The sequence below is a fragment of the Myotis daubentonii genome, chromosome 3, assembly GCF_963259705.1.
Source record: "Myotis daubentonii chromosome 3, mMyoDau2.1, whole genome shotgun sequence".
NCBI lineage: Eukaryota > Metazoa > Chordata > Mammalia > Chiroptera > Vespertilionidae > Myotis > Myotis daubentonii.
In genome coordinates this window covers 167734441-167751835 of record NC_081842.1, presented here as the reverse complement: position 1 = coordinate 167751835, position 17395 = coordinate 167734441, and the positions used below count along the sequence as shown (strand labels likewise).

Here is a 17395-nt window from a genome sequence, read left to right as displayed (position 1 = left end):
CAATGAACCGACCAGCAGCTTTTCCAGGTAGCATTCATTTATTCAATAAACATTTATGAAGCATCTACTACTTATGGGTTTTAAAAAAAGATATTATCCTTGCTCTTCTAAATGTTTAGTCTAGTAAGGAAGACAACCAAACAATGTAGTTAATACTGTACATTAATAAAACATAATGTTATTAATTCAAGCTAAGGTCCATGAGAGACAAGAGTGGGTTACTTGACTCAGTAAGGGTGTTGGGGTACAGAACATGGCTTTCTGAAATAGGATAGGAAATGCCCGAGCTAAAGCAGTGAGAAGTGGAAGATGTAGCCTTTTAGACAGAGGTGCTATACGTGGGCAACATCAGGGAAAGGTGAGAGAAACAGGCATTCCCAGGATGTACAAATAAGCATGAGCTATAAGGGAAAGATGAGAGAGGCAACTGGAATGGTGTACTGGAACCAGAGGATGATGATAGTAAGCATGATGACAGTAGATTTTGAGGCCAAATTTGAAGCCATTTATTCAAAGTTGTACTCTGTAACAAGATTCAACTATATAGCTTTGAATCTGATAGAAGTCGGGCACATCAAGACTTAGAACAGAAGGCTCTGGTCATATGTCAGTGATTTTGCTGAGGCCTGGAATTCTGTTTCATCTGGAAAACATTCTGATACAAATTAAAGACTGGTTCTCTTAAATGAGTACAAAGCGCAGCTACAGAATGAAAATACACACACATCGAAATAGTTTGACAGCATTTCGACAGAACACCTTGGGGGACTGAACACAGTGTTTGAGATTGCTCCAAAATTGCAAGCTGAATGCAGCAGGGGAAGGTTGCTGCCAACTGCATGAAACTAATCAGTGGTGAAAAAAACAAGGAACAGGGTACAGTGCAGAATCTCATTTGTAGTCAGCTTCACCATCTACAGAATCCAAACCAGTGGAAGTCATGAAGGTCACTGTTCATTGAAAAGTTTTTCTTTATATATGTAATGAAGACAATAAAACCCACTTTAATGATATAATTAAATAATTATAGTGTATTTCTATTCTTTTAAATATGCAGAAAGAAGACAGAGGATGCCTATTTCCATTTCACAAGATCGCATGTATGCTTTTGGGTACAATACTAACATACCACTACCAGGGTTGTGATAATTCCAACGTTTGTATTTACCATCTGGATTTGTGAAGTTTATTGTGTGACCTCTCCATTCATGGCCTTCACACATTATCTGGTGCTCATAACAACCCTGTGGTGTATGGATTGCTATGTCTAATTCATCACCAGGAAACAACTGGAATGCTTTGGTTATAAGATTTGCCTTAGCCACACCAGTAGTGAGTGGCAAAGTTGAATATATAATTGAGTCAAATATTTCTGCATCCAATGCCCTTTCCACCATAATGCATGCAGATCAAAGACTTTTCAAATAGGTTTCAGAAATGGGAAGATGATTAGAATGTTGCAGATATTACTGCAAGTAATTTCTTATTTACTGAATATGACCGACTACTTAACCTGTCCTATTCTAAAGGAAGCAGAACATTAATTATTAATGGATATTTGACCATGAAAGTCTGATTTTGAACACTCTGCTCTGCATTTCCCTCTCCCTAGAGGCAGAAGCAGCTTTTCCTTTATGTGGGGGGTATGAGAGAACCACGGAGATTAACTAGCCTACAAACACGAGTGCTTTCATACAGCTGATCTGGGTTGTAACTTCTAGTCTTAGCATAAGCACTGTTCCTCTGTTCTGGCATGTCAGGGACCATCAGGAAGAATAGAAGTTATCTTCTACTGTGAAAGTGAAAAAATGAGCCCTTTTGTCCTCTGGGTTTAGGTAACTATATTTCATAATTGCTATTGACCCCAACTCAAAGCTTTTGAAGACATATATTAGAAAAATCCTCAAATGAGACTCAGAAAAAAAGAAGGAAAAAAACCACACTTTTTTTTTTTGTATTATTTCCTCGGACCGCTGCATAATTATTATCAAATTATACTACTGAGTTAGAACTTAAATAACTCAACTATAATGGATTTCATAAATTGGAAGTAGCAAATCGTTCTATTTCATAAAAATCATAAGATACTTATATAGAGTTTATATATTTTAAGGTCAACTATAATATGATTATATAAAATATATGAAATAGGCCAAACAAATAAATCTAGTCCTTGAGAATAACACCTATGTCCTCTACCTCCACGTTCACCCTATTTTTTCCCCTTTACAATACAAAGGGTTCTGCCTGGCATGTGCGCTGTATTAAGAAAGAATTCTGGAGGGAAGGAAGGAAGGTATCATGAACAGAGCCAGTCAGCGTGAACTCTTAACTGTGGTGATAGACTATGCTATGTATTCTTAGAGCCGGACATCAGCAAGGGTGAGAGATTCTACCTGTTTAGGATGGAGTAATTCCTGTGTGAGGGAGAGGTTGCTGAAACAAAGGTAGTCATGTAATTAATGAGAGCAGTATAAAGCCATAATTCTAGGTAGCAAACTCAGATCTTTTTATCCTCTCCAGATTTCTAAATGGAATATTTTAAGAGCCAGTGAATTTAGGATCCCTGTAAGTATAGATAATAAAATAATAATAAAATGTTTAATAATGAATACATCCTTTAACTGAGTATGGCATGAATTTTCTTGAAAGTGTTTTATTTCTTTTTTTAAAAAAAAAATCTTCTCCATTATCTACTTTATAGGGGGATGAGGGAAGCAGTTCAAAAATACACTCCTCAGCATAAGCTGTGTTAGCACCATGACAAATGCTTCAATTTTCAGTCAATCATCCAGGTGTTTTGTATGCATAGTTCCAAACATCTGGTTGTTAGAAATATGACAGCTATGTGGGGAGGATGGGTGAAGGGATGAGGAAAAAAAAAGAGAAAGAACCCATTGACCAGGACAACAGTGTAGTGATTATAGGTGGGTGGAGGCGGAAGAGGGTATAGGGAGAATAAATGATGATAAAAAAAATAAAATTTCATTTCATTTCATAATTTTTTAAAAAAATAAAGAAAGAAAATAGCTGGAATATTTATTTTGTTTCACGATTGTTAATTATATCAACCCAACTTTGGGTTGATAAAATTAACCCAAAGTTAATGCTTTTCTAATCAGAATTGCATTTACTTCTGAAGTCTCTGAAGGAGTGCCTTTATAAATGACATTACCACATATTAGCAGGTCCCTAGTTTGGGAGCAATAAGTTCTATTTGGTATGCTGCTAGCTGATCAAAACTGATGTTGGAATATTCTAACTGACTCTGTCTGTGATATTATCACCTGTGGTGATTAAATATGAAAGTTGGACCTCAGAGAGTTTAGTAGAAATTAGCATACTTAGGTTATTTATTATTTTTTAAAGCTCTATTAGGGAAAAAGCCTATGGCTGCGGAGGAATGATTTGTTTCACTTTCATATCTCTAATGCCCTATAACACGTTCCAAAAACATAATCCTTAGCACCATTACCAGTACGCTACACACCAGGATTTATTCAGGTTTATGGAAAGAGACCAGCTTTTCTCTAGACACGGTGATTAATGAAAGTTCTCATCAAAGGTACTAACTAAAAAGAGAAGAAAATTTCTTTTATTAATTTCCTTTGGATTCAAAACTATGCCATGTGAAAACAATATTGCTGTGAAGAAACTGGCTAGCTACCTTCATGGCTGTCTTTTCATGGTATCACAAAGTTCTACATTTGACAGGAGAACTTTTAAAAGAATACAGAGAAAATAAAATAAATTCAGAGCCCATACAACCTCCATGCTAATTCTTGCATGCAAAGAGAGCATTGAGATCCTGAAGTCCAGGCCACAGTGAAAGGCAGTAAAGTTCAGATTAAAAGAAACAGAACAAATTCTATCTCTCTTTTACTTGTCTTTATTTTTAAGGCACTCTCTTTCTTAATGTCTTTCATGCCAGTTATTCACTTGATAACATCACAGGTAGACATAAACATAGAGATAGAGATGGAGATGGAGATAGAGATAGAGATGACAGAGATTGAGATAGAGATAGAGATAGAGATAGAGATCAATGTATATTAATATAGATAGATGTGTATACATATATACATAAATAATTTTATGATTATATATTTAATATTTTCCAGATAATAATATCATTATATATAACATAGTGGTTGACTTAATACTTTAAGTTCTCTTTTACTAATATTATGACAAAATCTTATTTGTAGCAGAAACAATTATTATTAACTTCTATTTATTGGCAGGTGTAGGAGGTATAAGACTTTGTCAAGGAAAACCCACACAATCAACAGTTTGTCCAAATGAGCTTCAGTTACTTAACTAAGTACTCATGCCTTCTAAATAATGAGAATTGAATTTTATATAAATACCTATGTAAAATGTACTTGTGCAGGAAACAGCTAAATACTATTATGTAGAAAATAATAGACTAACATTATTGTCTGCCAGATACTCTTGTAAGGGTATTACATATATTTCTCACTCAATCTTTACACCAACTCTTTGGGACAGGTACTGTAAAGTACTATGATAATGCTTATTTTACAGAGAGGAAACTAAGATGCAGAGAGGTTAAGTAACTTATTAAAATGACTTTCTTATTGAAATTTGTACTGTATAGAAATAACTTTATTATGACAAAATTGAATTAAACCTTCAGGCATAAGCTATCTAGTAATATCAATGATACATGTACAGTGATTTTTAGAATGGAAATTATGATATGTTGGGCATATTTTACTTCATGTAGCATAAAAAAGAAAACTAATTTCTAATTTTTTAGAGAATGAAATCCATTTCCTTTATATTTCCTTCAGGCACTTCTTTATAATAATAAAGATTTATTAAAATATATTGGGTAAGAGACTGAAAGTTATCAGCTGGTTCCTAATTATAAGAAAAATTCTCAAACAACTTAAATATTTTAATATTTTAAATCAAAAGAAAATAATAAAACTTTTCAAGAAAAAAAAAATAAAACTTCTGCTTTTTTTTTATGAGATCTAAATCTAATTCCTAAAAGATGGGAACTTTAATGCAATCAAATGATAGTGTAAATTTATGTCTTTTAGTCTTACTTTACTCTGCAATTTAAATTACTTAAGTCTTTATTAAAACTAATATTTACTCAACATTTTCAATGTCTAGGAAATCATTAAAAGTTGGTTTTGGATTAATCACTAAATTTTAAACATTAAATTCACTTATTTCAACTTGTAATTAAACCATATTTTTCTATAATACTACAATTTTATTTATCTTACTCTTTCCACTAGCTTATGTAAGTTGAGCCTCCATGTAAGCAAAATATCAATGTTTAGTAATGGCAACACCAAGGAGTTTTTACATTTAGAATACTTGAATACATTATTTGTAAAACATTCAACATATAAATTAGCATTTATGAAGTATGGGTAAAGAGAGCCTGTACCTTATCCTATATAATACAGATTGACCATCACTCCAACACACAAGATGGCCGGCAGGGGAGGGCAGTTGTGGCGATCAGGCCAGCAGGGAGGGCAGTTGGGAGGGGCCAGGCCTACAAGGGAGGGAAGCTAGGAGCAACCAGGCTGGCAGGGGAGCAGTTAGGTGTCAATCAGGCTGGCAGGGAGTGGTTAGAGGGTGATCAGCCTGGCAGGCAGAAGCAGTTAGGGGCAATCAGGCAGTCAGGCAGGTGAGCGGTTGGGAGCCAGCAGTCCTGGATTGTGAGAGGGATGTCCGACTGCCCATTTAGACCCTGGTGGGATCGGGCCTAAATGGGCAGTCGGACATTCCTTGAGGGGTCCCAGATAAGAGAGGGTGCAGGCTGGGCTAAGGCACACACACCCCTGTGCAAGAATTTTGTGCACTGGGCCTCTAGTAACTAAATAAAATAGAAAAGTCTGATTGGTAAAATGACTTCATTTTTGGCCCACTACTGAAGTCTAATCATCATCATCTTGTCTTGATAATAATAAAAAGTTTCATTAGCTGATTGATAACTATGAATGGACTAAGAGGAATGGAAAATACTTTAATGCTTGATCACATTTAACATTCACAGAGCCTTTTGAGAGGTAGGTAGATCTTATCTTCACATTAAGAGTGGTGCACGCATGAATGCAGGGTTGATGAATGAGGTAGAGATTGTAAAAAGGACAAGGTGTTACATATTGAGGAAGTTAGTTTAGGACTAGCTATTTTCAAATGACTTTAAGCATGAATAGAATTGGAAAATGTTTCTGTCGTTTCTACTTTTTGTTTTTGAATCCAACTAAACCAGCTTGCTTTCTCCCACGTGGACTTGAATGTGAGATACTTGGATCTGGAAGGGCTTCAAGATTTCTGTTAACTAGCAGGTGCTCTGAACCGCTGTGGGGAGAATTCTGTCTGCAGTGCTGCTCCCTGGCAGATGCTTCCTGGAGAAGTTGGACTTTCACCTCAGGAACTATAAAGGGAGTGAGCACTACATTCAAAATGCATGCAGGAGACGTTTAAAGCAACTGCATCTGAGAGAGAGAGTCGAATCAGCCCAGAGAAGTGTCCCGATAAAGCGCTAAGCTCCAGGCACACCTTGCTCTTCTGTCCTCCCTGGGAGAAAGCCAGTACAGACACCTCATTCTCAGAACCAGGGAAAAACAACATGGAGTTCTGCATTCAAACAGTATCAGCCACTCTACTGCCTCGCATCAACCACCTTTGTGTCTAAGTCATTTAGAAAGTATTCTATTTGCATATAAATACAACCAATAAAAGAAGAAACATAAATAAAATATACAGAAAGGTATATACTCCTTTATAGCATTGGTGAATATGGACATTTAAATAATAAAGAAAAATTATAAGAATCATTCTCTCTATGTTGATCTTTAAACTTTCTGCTGGTCACTGCTGGATTTTTCTTTCATTTTTTTCTACTAAAATATATTCTGAACACAATTTTTTTTATGAATAAAAATGGATGCACAGTACAATTAATTGAAGCCAGACTTGCAATAATTAACTAAAGTAACCATTAATCCATGTGTATATGTCCTCTTCTGATAAAATTGACTAAACCATATTTCAATATGATCTATGCCTTCAAATATATGAGGCAATGTACCTCAGAGGGAAAAAACAAAATGCAGTTTGGTTATCCATGTGCTCCCTGAAAACAAATTTAAACTGATTATATTTTTGCAAAAGATGTTAAATGTTAAAAATAGTCTTCAATTTTAACTCTTAGCTCGATCACATGGACAATTCTTAGAGGCCGCACATAATGTAGCGAGTTTAATACTGGAGTGCAAATGTCAGCTTTCTTGTGCACTATCCCTGGAAACTGGAGTAAACTTTACTCACCTTAGGTTTCTTACCTTTATCATGGGATTAGTAAAATTATTGATCTAAAATCATTATTATGAAAATTAAAATAGTTTGTTTAACATGTCCAGGATGGTGCCAGGTACCTGGTAAGTGTGTAAATAAAGGCAACTGTTATTAACCTACCTTCCTATGGTTGGCTTTGTTTAAAAAACAAGACAAAACAAACTACCACCATCATCAATGACAACAAAAAGCCTGTGCTATAAAATATAAATGCAAGAAGGAAAATGAGGCATTTGCAGAGCTTCGTTTATCTACATTATCATAGTATAGGGGGGGTTCACAAGAAACGATTTTGCAGATAGATGAGTCATTACTTCCAGAAAAGCTTTTCTTCCCTTCGTACTTCCCTATCTTAAAGCAGAACCCACGTAGAAAAGAGAGCTTTGGTGTTATATTGTTTTAATTGTACTTTGAAATTTATATAAATGTCTGTTCGCTATGTTGTACCTCTGAAACCAATCTAGTATTGTATGTCAACTAAAATTTAAAAAAATAAAAATTACTTCTCACTTAGTAAAAAGCATATATATTGAGACTCAAAACTTAAGTTTAGAAACCAACTCCCTGGTTTACTAGAAAGTTAGGGGTCAAGTAACTCAATTTCTATTAAAGCTTAGTTACTTACTTGCAACATGGAGATGGTATTACCTGTTTTATGTAACTCCTATCTATAATAATAAAAGTGTAATATGCTAATTAGACTGGACAGCCTTCTGGACATCCTTCCGAATGACCTTGCAGATGAAGCCGCGGCAGCGGGAGCTGAGGCAGCTGTGGCGGCAGCCAAGCCTCTTGCGCAAATTTCGTGCATTGGGCCTCTAGTTTAGTATAAGATCAGTTGAGTCTGTGCCTGGAAGGTAAACTTGCAAACTTATAAAGCGAAATATAAGTGTAAATATTTTATAATTATGGTAAGTTTTATGAGTTAATTTTCCTCAGAACTATAGGACATGGTTATAAATCTCCACTTGGAGATTTCATGGGCATTGGGATCTTCCAAAGTTCAGTGAGATGAAGTAAAATGGTACCAATTTGTGTTCTCTTTGCTTTCAGGGCCAATAAAATGATTTTCTACACTATGGAAAGCATTTTACATTTTTCAATTACCTAAAAATTTTATTATAAGCTGAGTTCCTTGCAAAAATTATAATTTCTGATTGTTGTTATTATGGTTATTTAAAAACAAAGCTGTTAATTCTTTCTTGTATCCAAGAAAAACTAATAACATAGTGATTTGATATTCACTATCATCCACTTGCAAAATAATGAATAAGCTCTAGTCTAAAATAAATGCTATATTGTTTCTTTTTCTCCTAGACCTCATATTTTCATTCTACTTCTACCATACAGTTTGATCTCAATCAAATTTTAATTTTTTAACTCTTTTATTGATACCTTATCTTCTTTGCAATAAAATTAAATATATAAATTGGCTATAAAAATTCTTATGACTGTAAGAATTTAAATGTAAAAAAATATTCTGGATAAAGTTAGTTTTATAATTATTGATAACACACAATTGATTAAATTATATTAAGCATTCTGATAAATATTTATTTAACTTTGTGTTTTACTTTGTGTATCTAATGCTGGATGTCTTAATGAGGTGGTATTATCTAGACACATGGACAAACATTTTTGAGTAAACATACTATACTAGAGACCCAGTGCACAAATTTCATGCACAGGTGGGTCCCTCAGTGTGGCCTGCAGGAATTGTGCCAGAACTGGCAGTCCAATGCTGCCTGCCACTCCTGCCTGCTGCTCTTGCTCATCCCAGCCCCGCTGCACCTGCTGCAGGCTCATGCCCAGTTAGTCCTGATCTGGAAAGGCTCGCACTGCCACAGTGGCACTCACCAGCCATGAGCCCTGTGTCTGGCACCTGTCCCAGGGGGCAGGAGGGATGGGACACAATTGGCCCTCTGGGTGGGTGGTGGGATGCCCTTGCTGGCCTTAGATCCGGATCCATCCTGCTGACGTTCCTGTCGATTGTCAGGAATCACCTGATGGCTGCTTTTATATCGTTTCTTCCTTGCAGAGCGTCTAGGGAGGGGAAGTGGCCACAGTGCCTGAGGCTGACTTCCAGAAGCCTAGCAAGCACTGGTCCACTGGTTCCTGGCCTGTTCTTCGGAGATCGGACCTATAGGACTACTGAGGGAGTGAGTGGCTGCTGCCGGGCTGGTGGGCCACCAGGATGGGTTGCTCAGCTGAGTGGCACTCCACTGTGGGAATTCACTGATCACCAGGGGGCAGTTCCTGCATGGAGTGTCTGCCCCCTGGTGGTCAGTGTGTGTCATAGCGACCGGTCAACCAGTTGTTCAGTCGTTCTGTTGCTTAGGCTTTTATATATATAGATGCTTACATGACTCTGGGTCCAGAATTAATTGTGATAAATCCAGTTTTCTTAAATTAGACTATGGGAATGGAAGGAGTACTGTTATAGAGATGTCACTCAAATCTTTTACTCCATCAGAGAAATGTAAGTAATGTCACCAAAATCATTTCTAAGGCTCTGTCAGTTTATAACCCTATTATAACTTCCTGCCAATATGTTGAAAAGCAATTTGGAAATTATCTATTCATCGTCTCAACATCAACACCAATATTTTAAATAAACTCCTTGTTTTATTGTGTGAAAGTTTTATACTTTGGGCCATGCTCCATGATATGTTCCAAAGATTTTGTGAAAGAAGATTTAAAAGCAGGAGGTATGAATTGGAACAAATCCAACCACAGACCTACTCTCAGGAAGGCCACTTTTAGGGGAAAATATATAAAAAATTAAGAACAATAAAATTTTAAAAACTGTCAGTTCCTACATAGACCTTGGAAAATCATTAAACACCCTTTGGGTATTTATACCACAGTTTAAAACATTTTGATATCTAAAATTCTATATTTCGTGTCTTTTTCTGCTGTTCAGCTATTGAACTCACTCCTTATTTAAAGATATCAGCATATTTGTGTCCAATTTTTCTCCTTTTCCAACTTCAGATTCTATCTGCTTCGGGGTAAGGAAAACAGAAGACTGGGTTTGTGTGAGAATTATTGGAATGCTAGTTTACAGATTAATTTTAGTACCCCAAAGATGTTATTTATAAAGAAAAGGTCCTTCTTAAATATAATTTCAAAAAGTCTTTCACTTTCGTTGGTGTTTTAAGATTATCCTTACAGTGACTAAAAATCTGTTGAATACAAAACAAAACTTGGTTGAGACAGGCTATATTATAATTGTCCATATATCAGTAAATTAAAATTATTTACCTCATCTCTTAAAACTAACAATAATAATATCTGAATTTTGCTGAATTCCATGAGTTTGATTATTCATTTGTATTTCTTAATATTTAAACACACTTGAAAATTTTAAGCCAGTACCCATGGATTTTAAATATTTCTTTTTAAACATAACCTTGGTAGTCTCTTCTCCTTTTGAGAAATCTAAAATATACTTATCTTTCTAGAAGATCAACTCTTTTGTTATTATTAAATCTTTGATGCCTCAAGATACGTGTGTGTATTTCAAGAGCTGTGTTTGTGTATATGTGAGTGTATGTGTGTGTGTGTGTGTGAGAGAGAGAGAGAGAGAGGAGACATTTGATGCAAAAACTGATAGGAAATGAAAATGAATATTTATAATTATAAGAATGGAAATTTTGAATATGTAACCAACATTTAATTTATATTCATTACATCTGACTAGATGCCTACAGAAATTTCCAGAGCCTCCAACTCTTGCTGGAGGATCCATCCAGCAGTAGTCTCTAGTGGACAGCTGGACCTGTCAGATCTCAGTGCCTGGCTGGCTGAGGAAAGGAAGTGCCTCCAAGGGATGTAAAATTCCACTGTGATTTGTGAAAAGCTGAAATTCCAGCCATGAATTTCTGGCTGGGCCTCTATTTATTAGATCACTGTTTATTCTCCTACCCCCATGACTGAATTCTCAAGGTCACAATTCTGTGATATTGGTCATTACCTTCTTGAGCCACTCTAAATAGTGAACCTCAAGAGTCAAGAAGAAAAGTATCACTGTAATGTTCTCTAAAAACAGGTGAATTGGAATCTGGTGAAATGTTAATATGCTTTCTCCAAGGATAACTGTACCCTGAATTCAAACAACATGGGGTTGAATCACAATTTTTCCTGACTCCTACTAACCTTAGACATTTGGAGACTATTTAATTTTTCTTCTGTTTTCACACTTGATTCTTTAAAATGAGGAAAGTAATATGTCCTTGAAAGAGCTATTTTGAGGATTAACTGAAATGTCCCATGTGATAATACCTAAGCACTTAACCTTAAATACCATTGCTTTGGGAAACTCTTCCTGACATCTCTCTTCCATGCCCCAAGGCAGGTTTAATTGACCTCTCCTAAAGTCTGCATTGCCCCAGCACATTAACTATCTTGTTCGCCCCTTGCTGTGAAATAGGATTTTTTTATTTATTTATTTTAAATATATTTTTATTGATTTCAGAGAGGAAAGGAGAGAGAGAGAGAGATGGAAACATCAATGATGAGAGAGAATCACCAATTGGCTGCCTCCTGTACACCCCCTCTGGGGATCCAGCCCGCCACCCAGACACATGCCCCTAACTGACATGAAACCCAGGACCCTTCAGTCCACAGGCTGATGCTCTATGCACTGCACAAAGCCGGCTAGGGCTGAAATCGTTTTTTAAATCAGTTATTAACTATGCTAAATCGTAAAGGGCCCTGGTAGTTGACTGGTTCATTGTGATGTCCTGCAACAACTGCATTTCTGTCACATAGTTAATGCCTAAAATATATTTTTAATACTGTGAGAACTCTACATAAAGTACTGTGAGAATGGTGCAAAAAAGAAACAACAAACTGCTGGGAACAAGAATGGGTGGGACTAGCACAGAGCCAGCATTGACATTCACCTTATTCCCATTGTACTTCCAACCTTTGCTCTTGGTTATCCTTAAGGGAAGAACACACAGAAATCTCTGGATTTCCTCCATGGTTCAAAACATGGAATCTAGCATGTGGAACAAAAGGCTGTGCTCACTATCTACAGAGGGTACTTGTACCTGCCCCTTCATTTTACCATAAGAATAATTTAGTGATGCAAAAATCTAGCTTTGATGTACTGAAAGGAAAACAAACCTCCATTTGTCTCAGAAAAACAAATAGAAGCCACTCACATAGTGTTGTATTTTCTCAGAACATGTGATCAAAACTCAGGAGCTAGTTTAAATAGATAGTCAGTGAGAAAGAGTCATAAAGAAAACTTACATGAATAAATATATTGTTTAATTATGGGAAAAGCTTACTCATTTGGTTTTAATTTGATTGGAACAATATGCTATTTTTAGATTATTAAATTTTTGATGATCTACACACATGTTGATTGTAAAATATTATTAATGTTTATGTCGATTAGGTCAGAGTTCTTACTTTATGACAGTAAGTCTGTCATTTCTTAACCAAAGAAAAATTTATTGTTCACTGTCTTTAAAATTATCTGCATTTTCTTGCTGAACACACTAATCATTACTGTTCGTATCATTTGTAGTTAACATAATTCTTATTTGGGTAACATCATTAAACATAATAAATGTATATAGTAGTAACTTAGAGAAAAAAGAGTAAGAATGGAAATTTAATACATTTTTTTAATTAGAAATATAAGATGTAGTACTTCTGAAATTTTAAGGGTTATTACATTTTTTTTTTCACTTGAGATATTTTCCTTCTCAAAGACTTTTTTGTTCCTGAGCTGGTTTCCTGTGTATGAAACTCCTTACCGTTTACTCTACAATTCTCTACCTTAGCCATTAATCTCTCACATGAAGCTGCCAAAAATCTTTTATGGAAATCGAAGTGTACTATATCCACTTTTCTTATCTTTCACAGCGCATTATTTTCAAGCAGCCCAGCAAGTTAGTTAAGCATAAACTGCCTTGTAAAATTCATGTTGGAAATACAACCACGCTTTCCTCAGCTTTTATTCTGTTACCAATATTTCACAATTGTCTTTGCAATCAATACTGAACACATGAGGCTATTGTTTCCTGGCTTGCTTGTCTCCTGAGCTCCTTAATTCATGACTTGCTTCTGATTCAAAAGCACTTCCTAGATGTCATGCTATATATACACATGCATCCTTTTAGTCTCTCTAATTGGCCTTTCTAATTATGAGCCCTTAAAAAAACTATTATATTTCTTTGTTTTCTATAAAACATTAGCTTACCATATGTATGTTTTCAGGATTTCAAATCAAAATTGTATTATTCTTTGACAGTCTACATTAGTTTGCATGTACTTAGTACAAAAGAAAAAAAGATGAATTTAAATATATATCCCTTTATGAAGAGCTAATAGGTTTTCAGGTGACATTTTATTGAGTTATGAGCAAATGAATGAATAAATTTCCTTTGAAATACACACCCACCCAACAATGAAAGTAAACTATTTTTGCCAAAGCATACTTCAGATTTTTTAAAACCCCAAATTGTCTTACAAATAGTGAGAGACATTTATCTTTCATCTTTAGTAATGACTGAAAGTCATGATTATCTGATAGATTCTCAGTGACCCTTGTGAAATGAGTTGGTTATCCCAATCAATTATTAATGGACAGGCAACTATAGTGGAAAATCACCAATAGTATCATTAAATAAACTCCACTTTATATTTAAACACAGAACATAAAGTGAAACTGAGCTATATTTGTCTAATCTCATTGAGAAATAATCATGCTTCAAAATGAATTCAAGATTGTTACTTTGAGATAGAGACTGAGTTAGTTCCCATTTCAATCCCCCTTGGAAATTTACTTTTTAGTTCTAGCTATGTAAGAATACTACAAAATTAAAAGACAAATACAAAAAAAGTCCTTGCTTTCAATAAGCTTACTATCAAGAATGGAGGATATACAAAATATTTACACCATGATAGACATGATAGAAGTTATATAAGAGACAGACTGGTATAGAACTTTTAGACGGTGAGAACATATCTTATTGCATTAGAAGAATTAGAAAAACTACTAAAAATAGGGAAGGAGGAAGGTAAAAAGCCAAAGAGAAGATAAAGAGGGAAAGCATAAGTCTCCTTTGTGTAACCTGAATTGAAGTTAGGATTCTTAAAACAGACAGAATATTCAATTAGAAGCTATTATCTTCACCACCAATCATGAAAGACTAGTCTAACTTGTCAATATAGAAAATTCATAGGAGGAGATAGATGGGAGAGCCATGATCAAGATGAAATTGTTAGTCTTGAAAGAGGTGGGGGGGGGGGGGGTCTAGTAAAAGACAAGAGTGAACAGATGGCATTCTTTTCAATTGTAGAAACTTGTATATCTAGAAATATCCAAGAACTCCCTAAATTTGGGGAAATTAGAAAGATGACTTGGCTTGAGGACAGAGATAATAATTATTTTTTAACATACTGCATTTGATACATAGGTACTGTCACCAGGAGGAGATGGTCAACAAGTAATTATAAATGCAGTCATTAGTAAATAGACATATATGGAAATTATTCACAATAGGTGTAAGTATGGTCATGCTATGGGGCATTATGAATAAAAAGGAGTTTCAAAGACAGAAACTTACAGCGATACCACTAATTTTGTTACTGAGAATGATAGGACAAAAACACATTTTAACATGAAAATCAAGAAAAATTTTAATAAGGAGTGTCTTTAAGTGTCTAATACTATAGAGAAGTCAAAAGGGACTGAAAACATGTCATTAACTAGATGATTACTTCTCAGTACATTTTTGAGAGCTGTTTCAGTGCAGTGATGAAGGATGTAAGTATTTTAAGAGGTTTTAGTGGAGAAGAGAATGAACAGAAAACTATAATTTTATAGTTTTTATAATGTATAGTTCTTTTATAAGAATTAGATTCATGTAAAATTGAAACTTGATAGCTTTCTCAAGCTTCCTCACTTTCAATCTCATTGCATTTTAATGTCTCTAAGTATTATTTCTTTAGCCTACTACCTATATACAGCCGGCTTTCATTAGAGAAAATAATGACCAATTAGATGATCTTGTGCATCCCTAATCTGTAGCTTTGAAAGTGTAAATCACAAACTCACACTTTGGTCCTGTTGAATTGGTAAGCATTATTTAATTACCAATAATACTATTCTGAAATTTTTATTCAAAGTTTGTCTTCAGCCAACTAACATTTTTGTACAAGTTTCTTTAGAGCCTAGTCAATATTTCTGTCCTCAAAATAATATATTTATTGGATATTTTTTCATCTCATTTAATTTATTTGGATAATTTTAAATGTATAGATGCAGGATAGCATCTGACACCATTTCCTACTCACTTAGGACTTTTAGAAAAGATAATGCTTAGGTTGTTTATTTCTTTCTCATCATTAGATTTTCAATTAGTGTGTGGGTGGTGGTGTATTTTTAATCCTTAAAATGTATTTCTCTATTTCCTGTCTATATAAACAATGGTTATTTAATAGCCACCTATATTGTGTATTTTTGGAAAGCAAAGACAAACCAAGGAAGGGAGAATTTCTTTAAGAAAAAGGGCTTTGACATGAATTGATTTACTGATTATAATGAATCCAAATTCTTTACCTTTCTGAAAGAACATGAACAACAGTTCATAAATTCAGGTTTTGAAAAATTGAAAGAGGTATTCTAAAGTTGATTGGATATAAGCCTAAATAAAATGAAAACATAAAAAAATTATGCTGACCTAAGAAATTACTGAGATAATTTGCATATATAATAAACTGAGAATTAATGGACATTAAATTGAAGCTGAGGGAAGTGTTTCAATAATCATTATTGCCAACGATCCATGCTTTTCTGACTTCCAAAAGGGAAATTGCAGGGATCACGATATTACAAATAAAAATCCATACAAGCACATCGCAGAGAATACAAAGTCTAAAAATAAAATCAATCCTAATAAAAGTATTGCAGTCTTGTAGCTGTCAATCACATGTAAATAATCAAATAACGATTACCATCATTTCATCATTAGTGATAAACTAAACACTAATCAACTATACACAAGTACTTTATAAAAGCTGAGACTTGGAAGGACTGCAATGGAAAGATTAGGGGGAAAAAAACTAATGGAAAAGATTTGTCATCAGAGACCAATGCAGAGATCATGCATACCCTCCCACTTCCAATTACTAAGTACGGATTTGAAAGTTGGGCAGTGAAGGAGGCTGGTAGGGATAAAAAGATTCTTCACTTGAAATATGGCGTTAGAGGATAGCTCTATGAATATCCTGGACCACCAGAAAGCTGAACAAATGGGTCCTAGAAGAACTGAAGTCTGAAACATCCCTGGAGGCAACATGACAAAACGGAAACTCTCCTCTTTTGAGCACACCATAAGCCAGGAGGCTTCTTTGGAAAAGATGATAATTCTGGGAAAAGTACAGGCAGTAGGAAAAGAGGAAAAGCAAGTATGAGAGGAATTCACTCCATAAAAGAAGAGATAGGCATGGATAGACAGGAGCGGAGTAGGGCTGTTCCGGGCAAGAGGTGTGGACATCACGCATGCATACAGACCCCAGGAGTTGGAGCTGACTCAATGGCACATAATACTCACACTTTATAAAGCTTTGCTGTTCCTATACTTTACAGAAAAATAACATGGAAATTAATAGTATAATACTACACACGAAAAGTGAAGCTGAAATTTGAACTCAAGGTATAACTGAATCCAAATACCTGGCCCATTCTACTAGATTTTCCAAACTATTATGAAACTACAGTTTTCATAGATATCTTTCAACATACCCACAAGCAACACTTTTTTTGCCTGGCATGTTACAAAGAATTATCTGAATAAGTCCATAAAATAAATAATATATTTTGGTAGGCCTTTATCAGATCTTGAATTACTGGGCCCAATGACACAGTAACAGAACAGAAAGGCAAATAATATTGTGTAGAAAGTAATTCTCTTATGTGGAAGTGGATACATTCTTTTTTTATTATTGATTTCAGAGAGGAAGGGAGAGAGAGAGATAGAAACATCAATGATGAGAGAGAATCATTGATTGGCTGCCT

General features: G+C 34.9%; 1 protein-coding gene across 1 annotated transcript in view; it reads right to left on the bottom strand.

The window, feature by feature from the left end:
* NEGR1 (neuronal growth regulator 1) overlaps positions 1–17395 on the bottom strand; it is an 893227-nt gene that overhangs the window by 561143 nt on the left and 314689 nt on the right. The gene's annotated exons all lie outside the window — the stretch shown is intronic.